Raw genomic sequence first — 12438 nt, forward strand, 5'->3', positions numbered from 1 at the left:
ACTGCTAATGTCCGACTTTGGGGCGAAGAGGATACCGCAGAACCAAACAATGATGATGGTATAGAATGTTTATCTCCTAGTCCGAATGGGGTCCAAATAGCAGTGACCCGACTAAAGAATAACAAGGCAGCAGGAGCCGACGGGTTGCCCGCTGAACTATTTAAGATCGGAGGCGACATGCTGATAAGGCGTATGCATCATCTTATCTGCGCAATCTGGCTAGAATAACGCATACCCGATGATTGGAACCTCAGCATACTATGTCCCGTACACAAGAAAGGAGACAAGACGGAAAGTGCCACTTATAGAGGAAAAAGTCTCCTCCCCATCGCCTAAAAGATACGCTCGAGCGTACTGTGTAAAAGATTAAAACCTAAAGTCAATGACATAATTGGGTCCTATCAATGCGGCTTTAAACCTGGTAAATCAACCCTGGACCAGATATTCACACTGCGCCATATCCTAGAAAAGACCCGAGAAGGACAAATTAACACCTACCATCTCTTTGTTGACTACAAATCCGCCTTCGATACTCCTTTATGTTCAAAGGTATTTCAAGCCATGTCTTAGTTTGGTATCTCTGCAAAATTGATAAGACTCTGCAGGATGACACTTGCTGATACGCGTTCCTCAGTGAGAATAGGAAAGAATCTCTCCGAACCATTTAATACCAAACGAGGTTGAAGGCATGGAGACATCCTATCGTGTGATCTCTTTAATATCCTGCTGGAGAAGATTATACGAGATGCAGGTGTGAATAGATATGGCAAACTGCTCACAAGACATGCTACTCGCCTATGCCGACGACATCGACATCATAGGTTGGTCACCGGAAGTAGAAACTCGATCGAATCGAAAAAGAGTCAGTCAAAATGGGTTTGGTAGTATATGGAGATAAGACGAAATGGATGGTTTCAACTTCCAAAACGCCTTGTACAACCGAGCAGATAAAGAAAATGGTGAAAGTTGGGATTCACAACTTTGAGATAGTCGGCAACTTTATCTTCCGCGGCACCACCGTAAACGAAACGAATGACACCAGTTTTGAGATTAAGCGAAGAATAATACTGGCAAACAGATGCTACTTTGGACTAAGTCGGCAGTTTAGGAACAAGGTCACCTCTCCACAGACGAAGACTAATATACTAAACACTGATACTACCCGTGTTGTTATATAGTTCTGAGGTATAGGTACTTGTGAAAGTAGATGAGGCAGTGCTTGGAGTGTTTGAGAGAAAAATTCTTCTTAAAATATATGGACCAGTTTGTGTTAATGGAGAATATAGGTGACGTATGAACCACGAGCTGTATGAGCTGTATGACGACGATGGCATAGTTACACGTATCAAAATACAACGGCTGCGTTGTCAGAATGGATGGAGAAGCTCCAGCAAGGAAGTATTTTGAAGCCAAACACGGTGGTATACGAAAACCGGGAAGACCAAAATCCCGATGGAAAAATCAAGTGGTGGGAGACACCTTGAAACTTGGTGTGAGAGATTTTAGAATGAACGCATTAGATCGAGGCGCTTGGGATGCTGTTATACGTTCGGCTAGTGGAACAAATGTTCTCTCATAGCCAACTAAAGTAAGTATGTAATCGCAATAATACTAAAAATAGGACGATCACGAATATGAGAGCTATATCTTAAACCGATTTCAACCAAATACGTATAGTACTTGTCATAGAGGAAAGGATTGGGAAGATCGGTTGACAATTGCGCATGTAAAGGCTCTGGAGTGAAAATCGGGCGATACCTCTGTAGCAATTTATTCCAATAGGCTTAGCCTCTATACCAAAAAAAATTTACTGCGCAATATTTTACGATGATCAGATGAGAGCTGCGTTCTCTATTTTCATTCAGTTTTTACATTTTTTGTCTATAGAAAGGCAACGGTTAGCGTGCCTAGCTAAACATAGTGGAGGGAAAGTTTTGTTTTTGGAAAATCATTTTCAATAAGGAATTCATTTGAGTTTGATTTTGATTAAATAGTTCAGACGAACATTAGAGAAATGGCTACTTACGTCAGACAAGATGTGATGCTGAAAAAGAAAAGAAAAGATGGTTAGATGAAATTAAACGGAGCTATGTCAACAAGCTATTTTAAACAGAATCTCATGATATAAGGTAATGTTTTGAGGAAGAATTGATTGAATTCGTTTCTAGTATATGATGGATTCTTTAATGGCAAGTAAACGGTGATTTTTTTGAGGATAGGATTTTCATGCATTAGTATTTGACAGATCACGTGGGATTTCAGACATGGTGTCAAAGAGAAAGATGCTCAGTATGCTTTGACATTTCATCATGAATAGACTTACTAACGAGCAACGCTTGCAAATCATTGAATTTTATTACCAAAATCAGTGTTCGGTTCGAAATGTGTTCAAATTTTGACGAATTTTGTTCAGCGATGAGGCTCATTTCTGGTTGAATGGCTACGTAAATAAGCAAAATTGCCGCATTTGGAGTGAAGAGCAACCAGAAGCCGTTCAAGAACTGCCCATGCATCCCGAAAAATGCACTGTTTGGTGTGGTTTGTACGCTGGTGGAATCATTGGACCGTATTTTTTCAAAGATGCTGTTGGACGCAACGTTACGATGAATGAACACATTTCGAACCGAACACTGATTTTGGTAATAAAATTCAATGATTTGCAAGCGTTGCTCGTTAGTAAGTCTATTCATGATGAAATGTCAAAGCATGCTGAGCATCTTTCTCTTTGACACCATGTCTGAAATCCCACGTGATCTGTCAAATACTAATGCATTAAAATCCTAACCTCAAAAAAATCACCCTTTATAAGAGCAATTAAGTTTGTCGGGCTGAACTTTGGATACCCACCACCACAGATATACACACTCAGAGAAATTATTTAGTAACAACAGCAACAGTTTAGTAACAATAGCAGAAAGTCTGCTGAAAATGGGACGCCAGCAATGTGTTGCTAAAACAGCAAACATTTTCTGCTGTTTTAAAGTTATAAAAAAAGTAAAAAAAGCTCAAAAATGTCATAAATATTTTTAAACTCTTTTATATTCAATTTTCTCTTTCAATTTTACAACCATATAAGGTAAAGTACATACCGTCCACCATATATATTACATACCGTCCACCATATATATATATATATATATATTATACCCGTCTTTAAAAGTGCATTTAGTATCCGATTTGACTGTAATTTGGAAGAGTGAGTTGAGCGGGGCCTACCAACACACCCGTTTTTCTGAATCTATTACTTGAATAAGACTTCCCGGTACCTGAACCAAATAGACCGATATGTTTAGAGTAGAGTTTTAATAAAAAAGATAAATAAATACAACCTCATATGTTAATCCATATCGGTATTAGAGCTATAGGTAGAACTTTGTCTAGATTTATTTTTATATAGATCAATCTCCCCAATAAAAATCTTGGATTCATTATAGTCGTACTTTTCCTCTGGCCGTACTTAAGGCGTTTTTACTTGTTACCTATTTTGTTAGTTATTCGTTTAAATTCTTTTGCCATTATCTCCACTTTCAACATGTTATTTATTATTTCACATATTTGCCCTTTCGGAATATGGTTCCGCTGACATTTGCTATCATTTATCTTTACGGAAGAATTTCATATTTTTTCCCCATCTCTTCCTTTATTAAATTTTGCCACATACATGGCGGAGCAATACAATGCTCTTTCTTAAGTTGCCAGTGTTTTATGACTAACTATGGCAAGCTTTTAGCGTTTCCCTTACCCAGCTAGAAACGCGATAACCAGAATAGCATTACTTGCCATGATTACATTGCATTAAATCATAGGAAACGGAAGCTTTCCTTTGCAACGCATTAGTATACTACAATACATGGCACATGCTCAACAAAATGCTGATGTGAGAAGGTTTCTTTATGCACATTGGAATTATCGGGTAAAAATAACAGAAACAGTATAGAATGTGCAAACTGTGCACAATTTAAGGGTATATTGGGATTAGAATTGTTTTATTGTGCATGGACTTTTTGAGCCCAAATTTGATTACAGAGGAGCATTTTTATACCCCACCATGTTATAGACTAATATTGTGTAAATCTATAAAATCAAAACGATATGGTGAAGTGTGAAGATAAAGTTAACTTTAACTAGCAGAGACACAAACCCATTCAATTAACAGCACACTGTTAAGAGCTTAGCAGAGCTATGCTATCAATTTAACAGAAAAGATCTAAAAATAAAATCAAGAAAAATAATGAAAAAAATTCAGAAGAAAGGACAACTTGAGTGCTAAAAGGACCACAAACATTGCGAATTTTGGAAAAAATTATCTAACAAAGTAATAAATGCAAAAGGAACACTGTGCAAAAATTAAGAGGGGTGCCGGGTACCCACTTATAGTGGACTTTTTGGTGTTGTAGATTTGTCCCTTATGCATTTATTATTTTGTTAGATAACTTTTTACAAAATTCGCAATGTTTATGGTCCTCTTTAGTGCTCTTGTTGTCGTTTCTTCTGAATTTTTTGCAATATTTTTCTTGATTTTATTTTTGGATATTTTCTGTTAAATTATTAGCATATCTCTGCTAAGCTCATAACAGTGTGTTGCTAATTGAATGGGTTTGTGTCTCTGCTAGTTAAAGTTAACCTTATCCTCACGGACATCAAAACGATATATGTCTGTATGATAACGATATGCATCTGTATGTTAACATTTCATTGAAGTTGGTCCATATTCAAGATAAGTTTTCATATAGACAGACATCCTGATCTGATATTTCAATATTTAAATTTCGTCGAAATAAGGAAGCAACAGAACAAATACTTCAGCTACACTGAGTTGCATAGGTTAGCCCAGAATTTTAATGGCTAATATTCTCTTCCAAAATATTGTTAGATCGGATGTAGAGAGGCTTCAAACAGTTCGCTGTTTCAAATCTCACCGAATTCGGGCACTAAATGCAGTTTTTATGTATTTCGGACCCTTAAAGGTCACATCGGTCTATATGGCAGCTATATCGAAAAGTGGTCTGAATTGACCCGTTCAAGAGCTTAACCTGCCTGCAGCAAAAAGACGTATCTGTACCAAATTTCAGCTCAATATATCAATTATTGACTGCTGTAGGATGAATACAACCGACGGACGGACAGACACACGGATATCGTTAAATTATACTCAGAGGCCACCGTAGCGCAAAGGTTAACATGTCCGCCTATGACGCTGAACGCCTGGGTTCGAATCCTGGCGAGAAAATCAGAAAAAAATTTTCAGCGGTGGTTTTCCCCTCCTAATGCTGGCAGCATTTGTGAGGTACTATGCCATGTAAAACTTCTCTCCAAAGAAGTGTCGCACTGTGGCATGCCGTTCAGTTTCGGCCATAAAAAGGAGGTCCCTTATCATTGAGCATAAAATTGAATCGGACAGCACTCATTGATTTGTGAGAAGTTTGCCCCAGTTCCTTAATGGAATGTTCATGGGCAAATTTGTTTGTTTGTTACGTTTGTTATACTTGCATATGAACTTTGTAGGGTCAGAAATTAATATTTTGATGTGTTGCAAACGGAATGACTAAATGAATATATCCCCTATCCCACCGTGGTGGGTATATAATTAAAAACAAGTAAGAGCGTGCTAAGTTCGGCCGGGCCGAATCTTACATACCCTCCACCATGGATCGAATTTGTCAAGTTCTTTGCGCAGTATCTCTTTTAAGGCAAACAAAGCATGAGGGATAAGAACTGTTATGTTAGTGGAGCTATATCAAGTTATAGTCTGATGCGGACCACAAATGAATTGAATGCCGAACATTGCAGAAGTCATTGTGTAATATTTCGGTCCATTCGGATAAAAATTGCGCCTTGCAGGGGCTCAAGAAACAACATCGGGAGATGTGATTATATGGGAGCTGTATCAAGCTATGGATCGATTCAGATCATATTAGACACGTGTGTTGAAGGTCACGAGAGAAGCCGTTGTACAAAATTTATGCCAAATCGGATGAGAATTGCGCCTTCAAGAGGCTCAAGAAGTCAAGATCACAGATCGGTTTATATGGCAGCCATACCAGGTTATTTATCGATATGCGTCATATTAAGCGCAGTTGTTGGGAATCATAGCAAAACACCTCACAATTTCAGCTAAATCGGATGAGAATGGCACCCTCTAGAGGCTTTAGAAGTCATGGTCCAAGATCGGTTTATATGCCAGCTATATCAGCTTATGGACTGATTTGGACCATGAAGAGCACAGTTGTTGGAGGTAATACCAAAACACCACGTGCAAAATTTCAGTCAAATCGGACGAGAATTGGGCCCTCTAGAGGCTCAAGAAGTCAAGAAACAAGATCGGTTTATATGACAGCTATAACAGCTTATGTACCGATTTGCACCATACTAAGCACAGTTGTTGAAAGTCATAACAAAACACCTCATGCAAAATTACAGCTAAATCGGATAAGAATTGTGCCATCTAAAAGTTGATGAAGTAAAGAGCCCAGATCGGTTTATATGGCAGCTTTATCAGGTTCTATACCGATTTACGCCATACTTAACACAGATGTTGGAAGGAAGTTACCAAAACACCGCGTGCAAAATTTTAGTCAAATTGGACGAGAATTGCGCCCTCTAGAGGCTCAAGAAGTCAAGACCCAAGATCGGTTTATATGGCAGCTATATCAAAATACTGACCGATTTCAACCATACTTAGCGCAGTTGTTGAAAATGATACCAAAACACCATGTGCAAAATTTTAGTCAAATCGGACGAGAATTGCGCCCTCTAGAGGCTCAAGAAGTCAAGACCCAAGATCGAATTATAAGGCAGCTATATCAGGTTATGAACCGATTTCTACCATATTTGGTATAGTTTTTGGAAGTAATACCAAAACACCTCATGCTAAATTTCATCTAAATCGAACGAGAATTGCGCCCTCTAGAGGCTCAAGAAGTCAAGACCCCAGATCGGTTTATAAGGCAGCTATATCCGGTTATGAACCGATTTGAAGCATTCTTAACGCAGTTGTTGGAAGTGATACCAAAACACAACGTGCAAAATTGCAGTCAAATCGTACGAGAATTGCGCCCTCTAGAGGCTCAAAAAGTCAAGACCCAAGATCGGTTTATATGGCAGCTATATCAAAATATGGACCGATTTGGCCCATTTACAATCCCAACCGACCTACACTAATAAAAAGTATTTGTGCAAAATTTCAAGCTACTAGCTTTACTCCTTCGAAATTTAGCGTGCTTTCGACAGACGGACGGACATGGCTAAATCGACTTAAAACGACATGACGATTAAGAATATATATACTTTAGGGGTCTCAGACGCATATTTCAAGGTGTTACAAATAGAATACCCCGATCCAATGGCGGAGAGTATAAAAACAACTAAAAGCGTGCTAAATTCGGGCGTACCGAATCTTGGTAAAATTTACCCTTATTAAATGAGTTTGTTAACAATATGCGGACCGACACACTGATCCAATCCTTAGACCAGTACCGGGTGGACCCGGTCCTTAGAGATTGGATAAACCATATGCTAAAGAATAGGTGGATCAATTGTGTGTCCCATGGCATAAATATAAGGGAGAAAGTGGCACAACACACGCCACAGGGGGGCATTTTATCGCCACTCGTAAGGGTAACCACCATAAATGACCTATTACGGATGCTGACTGAGGAGGGATTCTAACCCGTCTACTACGCAGACGATGTTATAATACTTCTAAGGGGTAAGGATTCGAACGAGCTATGCAGAAGGGCCGAAATATCTTGCATATGGCATATGACTGGGCTAGATCCAGAGGTCTCAATGTTAACCCAGAGAATACGGAATTATGCCTGGTGGACTGCTATGGTGAAAAAGTGTAACATAGGGACCATACAACAGGTTCAGAGAACATGTTGTCTTGGCATAGGCGGAGCGATGAGGACTACGACCGAAACGACCCATTGACACACAGATTAAGTGTGAGGCAGCCACTGCGGCTATGAGACTTAAGGCAATGGGAGAATGGATTGAGGATGGGAGCAGCTCATACCATCGCGGTATAATCGAGGCAACGATAGGGTACCTGGGAAGGGAGGGAAGAGGTTTCCGATCGGATACCAGAGATAAACCATGAAGTCGAGTGCGAGGCACTGCTGCCATAGGCACAGTCTTGGATTGACGGAACCCTAGTATTGCCATCTGGAAGGTTATGTTACACGGATGGATCAAAGCTAGACGACAGAGTGGGCCTAGGGGGTCTACATTGAAAACCCAGGGACTGAGATTTGTTTTAGACTGACTGACCATAAAACCGACCTGCAGGCGGAGATACGGGCAATCACAGAATGCCTGAAGTGGTGCTGTGCTAACGCGAGGACGTCGAGTGTGAACATCTTTACGGACAGTAAAATGGCCACAAGGGCAATAACAACCTGGAGCATAAGGACAAGAACAGTCTTGGAATGGAGGAGAAGGAGATTAACGTCTTCTCTGAGTCTGGTACAATCCGCATCGTTTGGGTGCCGGGCCATAACGGAGTAAGGGGAAAAAAAGGGCAGACGATTTGGCGGTGAAGGCCAGAGGGCTGCCGTCAATAAACTTGATTAACCCGAAGCCTTTCGGGACGACGCAGTCCGAGTTTAGGGAGTGGGCGATGAAAGCGCATGCAACCCTGTGGAACAGCGAACAGGATGGCAAAATCGGCATTGTTTGGGTGCCAGGCCATAACGGAGTAAGGGGAAATGAAAGGGCAGACGATTTGGCGGTGAAGGCCAGAGGACTGCCGTCAATAAACTTGATTAACCCGAAGCCTTTCGGGACGACGGCGTCCGAGTTTAGGGAGTGGGCGATGAATGCACACGCAACCCTGTGGAACAGCGAAACGGTCGTTAGGACGGCGAAAATCCTATGGGGGGATCCAGATCGTGAGAAGACGAGGCTATTACTTAAAGGAAGTAAGAAGGAGGTCAGTATAATTTTCGGTATCATATCAGAATTCATAAGGCTATGAGCTCACTTATGCGGTGCGGCAAGCGACAGCATGTGTAGGTCATGTGGGGAAGATGATGAGACGTTGTAACACTGTGAAACTGGAAATAGTCGGTAGGACGGCGAAAATCCTATGGGGGGATCCTGATCGTGAGAAGACGAAGCTATTACTGAACGGATGTAAGAAGGAGGTCAGTATAGTTTTCGGTATGATATCAGAACCCATAAGACTATGAGATCACTTATGCAAAATCGGTGCGGCAGACGACAGCATGTGTAGGTCATGTGGGGAAGATGATGAGACGTTGTAACACTGTGAAACTGGAAATAGTCGGTAGGACGGCGAAAATCCTATAGGGAGAACCAGATCGTGAGAAGACGGGGCTATAACTGAAAGGAAGTAAGAAGGAGGTCAGTATAGCTATTGGTATGATAACAGGACACATAGGACTACGAGCTCACTTATGTAAAATCGGGCGGCAAGTGATAGCATGTATAGAGCATGCGCGGAAGATGATGAGACGTTGGAACATTTCCTTTGTCATTGCCCAGTTTTCGCATCTAACAGATACCGGCACTGGAGACACAATATCAGACAGGAACCAGCTTAGGGGAGTGGTATGGAAAACATTGAAGGATTTTGCAAGTAGCAAGGAATTACTAACTTAAAATTTTCTTTTCAGAGGTTACTTTATAGTTTTTAGAGCGCACAGCAAGCCGATTACTGGCTTAGGTGTATGTCCATAGCGGCATGTGGCGGATTTATATCTGCACCCTCTTTCCCAACCTAACCTAACCTAACTGAGTTTGTATTTGAATTATTTTGGTCTCAAGAAGTCATATCGGAAAGTCGGCACTTAGGGGGCCTATATCATCATATTGACCGGTTGGGATAAAACTTGGTCTGTGGGCCAAATTTCAGCCAAATCAGGTGAAAATTGAGGCTTGTAAGGGCTGAAGAAGTCAAATCCGGGGATCGATTTATATGGGGGCTATATATGTTTATAGACCGTTTCGAATCATACTTGGCATAGATGTTGGAAATCATAACTCATGTCTTTGCTCAAATTTCAGACAAATCAGATGAAAATTGAGGCTTTTAAGAGCTCAAGAGGCCAAATCCGGGGGTCGATTTATATGGGGCTATATCTGTTCATAGACTGATTCGGATCATACTTGGCATGAATGATGGAAGTCATAACTCAAGTATTTGTTCAAAATGTTTGCCAAGTTGGATGAACATTGAGACTTCTAGGGGCTCAAGAAGACAAATCCGGGGATCGGTTTCTATATCTGTTCATATACCGATTCGGATCATACTTGGCATGCATGATGGAAGTCATAACTCAAGTCTTCGTTTAACATTTTAGCCAAATCGGATTAAAATTCAGGCTTCTAGGGGCTCAAGAAGTCAAATCCGGGGATCGGTTTATATGGACGCTATATCTGTTTATAAACCGATTCGGATCATACTTGGCATGTATGATGGAAGTCATCCAGTCTTTGTTTCAAATTCTAGCCACATCGGATTAAAATTCAGGCTTCTAGGGGCTCAAGAAGTCAAATCCGGGGATCGGTTTATATGGAGGCTATATCTGTTTATAAACCGATTCGGATCATACTTGGCATGTATGATGGAAGTCATAACTCAAGTCTTTGTTTCAAATTTTAGCCAAATCGGATGAAAATTAAGGCTTCTAGGGGCTAAAGAAGTCATATCCCGGGATCAGTTTATATGGGGGCTATATCCAAATCTAAACCGACATCGCCCAATTGCAATCTCCGACGACCTACATCAATAAGAAGTATCTGTAAAAATTTTCAAGCAGCTAGCTTTGCTCGTTCGACCGCTATTGTAATTTGGACAGACGGAAAGACGGACATGTCCAGATCGAACTCGAGAATATCGAGAAGATCGAGTATTTATATACTTTATGGGGTCATAGACGAATATTTCGAGGTGTTACAAATGGAATGACTAGATTAGTATACCCCCATCCTATGGTGGTGGGTATAAAAATATGGTAAAATTATTTCTTTGTGTTAAGCGATATATGAAGTGATTCAATGACGTTTATCTCTCAAAATTTCCACACAAAAATGTTCATCAATAGCCCTCTAATTTTTCACTTGAATAGTTTCTGTGTTTGAAATAGATTACATCGAAAACGACATGATAGCGTGACCGTGGATATTTTATACAAAATTGTAATTAGACCTTCTTATTCTAAATATTTGCTTTTTCCCTTTCTATTTCAAAACATTTCTTCATGCTAATTGATATGCCATTGTTAATGTTTATTGTTTTGCTTTGTTTAAAAGATAGGTTCATTTGCCTTCTATCAAAGTTAGCCAGAGTAAATCGAAATTCGCGATAAATTTCATCATCTCCATATACTCCTTAATTCAAATTAATTCCGCATAGAAAAGAGTGCTTTGTCGTCAAATGCAAATAAGGTGCTGTAGCAGCCGTGGCAAAATGAATTTAATTTTAGCAAAGAGCAAAGACTTTTCAACGTTGCACATTGGGTCATATTCGAGGAAAATTTTAAAGTTACTGGTTAACAAGGACTTTGTATGAAATGTAATAAAGGAGTTGTATAGACTGCTTCAGGGGCGGTAAAGAAAAAATACCCATTTTACCAGAGAACAGCAATACCATGGCAGGCGGTTAAATGTACCGGATTTTCTTGAATGAGACCTTCATCGGCAAGGGCTGCCGCCTGAGCGTACAACACACTGCTACAACAACAACCAGAGAATATTGTTGCCGTGCATGATTGTCATGTGACATACCGTGAGATAGAGGCATCCTTGGGCATTTCTCCCACCAGCATACATTCGATATTGCATGAACATTTGGCCGTAAAAAGGTTTGTGTTCTTTGGATCCCAAACCATTTCAAAAAAAACGATAGCTTCAAAATACATTTCTAAGATCGTCACAGGTGACGAATCATGGATCTATGCATGTGAGCCCAAAACAAAACACCAATCGACCATGTGGGTCTTTGAAAACGATCCAAATCCATAGAAAATTGTTCGTGAAAAACACAATTCGTAGCAAATGTTCGCCTGTTTCTTCGGCAAAACTGATCGTGAGACGATTGTTGCGCTTGAGCAACACAGGACGAGCAATTCGGAGTGGTGAATCACCACCGTAGCGCAGAGCTTAGTATGTCCCCCTATGACGCCGAATACCTGGGTTCGAAGCGAAGCGAGAACATCAGAAACCCTTTTCAGCGGTGGTTATTTTTACTTATTTACTTAATTCAATTGGATTATGACGGAACATTTGTTTCACTATCCCAACGTAGAATAGCGATGCAAGCGCTTTGATCTTCTGCGCCCATTTAATAATCTCTGACACCAAGTTTCAAGGTGTCGCCCACCACTTGATTTTCCTTGATTTTCCGTCCAGGTTTGCGTGTACCACCGTGTTTACCTTCAAAATACTTATTTGCTGGAGCTTCTTCATCCATTC

The 12438-nt window shown here is 40.4% G+C and overlaps 1 protein-coding gene across 1 annotated transcript in view; it reads right to left on the reverse strand.

The window, feature by feature from the left end:
• Positions 1-12438, reverse strand: part of LOC106087365 (ATP-binding cassette sub-family G member 4) — a 179796-nt gene that overhangs the window by 148332 nt on the left and 19026 nt on the right. The window contains exon 2 of the mRNA XM_059364641.1: positions 2027-2044. The gene's annotated coding sequence lies outside the window, so the exon portion shown is untranslated. The remainder of the gene's footprint in view (positions 1-2026; positions 2045-12438) is intronic.

The sequence above is a fragment of the Stomoxys calcitrans genome, chromosome 3 (genome assembly GCF_963082655.1).
Source record: "Stomoxys calcitrans chromosome 3, idStoCalc2.1, whole genome shotgun sequence".
Taxonomy (NCBI): domain Eukaryota; kingdom Metazoa; phylum Arthropoda; class Insecta; order Diptera; family Muscidae; genus Stomoxys; species Stomoxys calcitrans.